The sequence below is a fragment of the Miniopterus schreibersii genome (genome assembly GCF_964146895.1).
Source record: "Miniopterus schreibersii genome assembly, chromosome: 16".
In the NCBI taxonomy this organism is placed as follows: domain Eukaryota; kingdom Metazoa; phylum Chordata; class Mammalia; order Chiroptera; family Miniopteridae; genus Miniopterus; species Miniopterus schreibersii.
Genome location: NC_138116.1, coordinates 38,428,873 through 38,432,266, shown reverse-complemented (window position 1 = coordinate 38,432,266; position 3,394 = coordinate 38,428,873).

Sequence of the window (3,394 nt, the reverse complement as noted above, 5' to 3'; positions counted from 1 at the left end):
CCCTCTGCTCTCCTCTTCCCAGCCCGCTTTCCCCCAAAGCTTCCCTGACACAGAATCAGAAGACTGGAGAGAAGGGGCAACTTTGGTGGACAGAGAAAAGTGGATGGGACAATATCTGGCACAGGGCAGGATTCTTGTTCCCTGTCATCCCTGCCCCAAACATGTCACCCACTGGGTATCGCCAACACCCACACTCGGGACACCCTACAGGGAGAGGGTCCACTCACCAATGATAACCCTGCCTCAGACTTAATCCACCCTTCCCACCCGAGTAGCTGGCCACGGCCGGCATATATGGAGACACAGGGGTAATGGGGCGGTACAAGGTAGATGAGTCTTTAAAAAAGAACAGAGTTCTACTGGTGTATTCTTAGACACACATCTGCTCATTGACCACTGTCAGTGCCAGCAGGTCGGCGCATTCTGCCCTCTGCAGGCAAGCTGGGTGTGCAGCCAGTCTCTGGAGCTGGAGCTCAGGGTGGCAGCGGGAGGGAGATGGGGCTGCTGCAGAGCTCAGTCACATGAGCCTCGTGAGGATGGCCTTGCACCTCGCCAGCCAGGGCCGGGATGGGCTGGGCCTGCCCTGCCTCCTGATAGACGGGACTCTGTCTGGATCTTCCTAGCCCAGCGGTCCCCCTCTGCTGAAGCTCTCCTTTTAGATATGTTCATGCGCTTGTAAGTTCTCTCTCAGCCTGCTGGCCCTGGGAGGCCACCTGGACCTTTCGGCGAGCGTGCCAGTCTCTGCTCCATTTCCCAGCATCGGACTGACAATCCCACTCAGAGAACAAGCCAGCACATCTACTTCCCAGCTCCTGGAGGACAGGTGCCCACATGCGGCCCGGCACTGTTGGATGCTGGCGAAGTGAGTCCCTCTCACCTGGCACCAGTGGCTCTGATTGCTTTCATGACGCTGTCACTAACCTGGTGGCCAGGGGGTAACGCAGCAGGATGAAGGCTCTTTGTGCCACCCTCTCTGTGAGGGGAGGCAGTGTTGACAGGCCCCTCCTCCCTTCCAAACCCCAGCATCTCCACAGTAGTGTGCAACTGCAGTGAAAAGATACAATGAAACGTCTCCTCAAGCAGAGCTCTCTGGGATACTGGACTCACTTAAACTTATTTCTCATTACATTTCAAAGACTTCTCTTCCCTATCTTTGCAAAATCTGTACATACAGCAGGGGCAGGGGAAGGGGTAGAGGATTTCAAGCCTCAGCTTAACTACCGAATCATGATTATACAAGTCATCATTCTGTGTCACAAGAGACAAATACCCAACTCACACAGGCTTATATAGAAAGAAGAGACTTTGTTGGCTCACAAAACTGAAGGGTTGAGAGGAAGTTCCCAGCTTCAGGCGTGGCTGGATCCAGAGCCTCAAGTGATGTCATCAGCTTTCTTTATCTCCAAGTTCTGCTTCCTCTCCATGAGTTCTTACACACTACGCTCAGCACAAAGCAAGCTTCTCTCTAATAGACCAGCTAGGATTACCAGATTTAGCAATTATGTGGAACACACTTACACTAAAAAATTATCCCTAATTGATCTGAAATTCAAATGTAACCAACTAAGCGTCCTGTATTTTATCTGACGACCCTCAATCTAGCACAGGTCCTAAGATTGAATCTGGGCAATATGGATCACATACCATGCCAGACCAGGTGAGGAGGATGGGCTATGCCCCTGGCAGGCCAGGGTCCCCTGCCTATTTCTGCAAAAGGGGGAGCATGGTCGGCTCTCCCTGACAGTGGCATATGGGGTCCCTCTCACAGTAATTGGGATGCATACCTTAGAAGAAGGGGAATGAGCCCTGCATAGGCAAATACAACAAATGTCCACACAGTGACCCCAAAGGTCCCAAACAGTGAAATTATGAAACTCCATAGCGGTTGTATGGCACACAATAACTTGCAAAGCATTTTCACACCTCTCTGATTGACAGAGCAGATATTATAATCACTCCCTGTATTATTTTGCTCCGGCTGCCATCCTAAACAACCACAGACAATGGGGGGTGGGAGAGGTGGGCTTAAACAATAGACATCTCTTTTCTGATGATAGTCCTGGAGGCTGGAAGTCCAAGATCAAGGTGATAGCAGGGTTAGTTTCTTCTGAGGCCTCTCTCTCTGGCTTGCAGATGGATGTCTTCTTGCCGAGTCCTCAAACGATCTGTCCTGTGTAAATGTTTGTGTCCAAATCTCCTTTTCTTATAAAGACACTAGTCATGTTGAACTAGGGCCCATGCTAGGTACCTCATTTTAACCTAATTACCTCTTTTAAGACCCTGTCACCAAACAGTTACATTCTGAGGTGCTGGGGGTCAGGGCTTCAATGTGTGAATTGACAGAGGGGCAACATTCAGCCCATAACACTCTACCCTCTCCTATTTTTTCAGATAAAGAACAGGACAGTGAGGGTAGTCTCGAGTTGTCCGCAGTCCCGGGCCGACTTAGCGGTGGAACTCAGTAAGGAGCTTTAGCCAACTCCAAGCAGTGGCAGCCCCTGCTCTGCCTGCCCAACCTCTGCCCAGCCTTTATGCCCAGTGGCGTGGCCACTGTGTAGACATGTGCCCGCCTGGTGCCAGAGTGCCAGCTCCCGGCCGGGAGAGCACACAGCAAGTCCACCTCCATGGTCCTGCCCCTCACCCGGGAACCGGCAGCACATGATGTTCTTGAAATAAGCATTCCTTGAAAGGAATGAAACAGAAAAAATTCCTTAAGAGTGTCAGGAGATTAATTAAAAGGCGAGGAGAAGAGGAGCACGTGCTCACGACTTGGAGTGACAGGGACTCCAAAACAGCAAAAATCCTGAGGCCTATGCATGTGTAAATGAGCCCCCGGGGGATGCTAATCAGAGGGTAAATTGCAAACCAGAGAAAGACTAAAACGAGCGAGCGGAGAACAGCGACTATTTCAGTGTCTTTAGTTCATAAGAAATTCATGAGCGACGCACGGGAAAATGTTGTTGGTTTTGGTGGTGGGAAAGAATTGTAAATATGTATAATATGTAAATACCTTTTATCATAAAAACCGTGAAGATGAACGAGCCTGCGGCAGAAAAGCTGCGAACTGTGCGAGATGCTAACACAGCTGCCGTCGCCCTAAGAAACTTCCACAGTGCTCAGGGCTCGGAGAGACCCCGCTCCCGGGACTCGCGCGCCCACGCCTCTCCCGCTCTCCTTTTCTTCCCCTGTTACTGGGAGACAGGCAGCGCTAGTGACAGCGGGCGCTGCAGGCGGGCCGACCTGGGTCGGAGGCGACCTCCCTCCACCGCCCGCGGGCCGCCGACGGGAGAACCGGGCGCAGCCGAGCGCGGCGCCCCGACGGCGCGACCAGCGCCCCGCCCCGCGCGCACCCGGAGGCCGGGCTGGGGCGGTCCCGCGGGGGGCGGGTGGACGC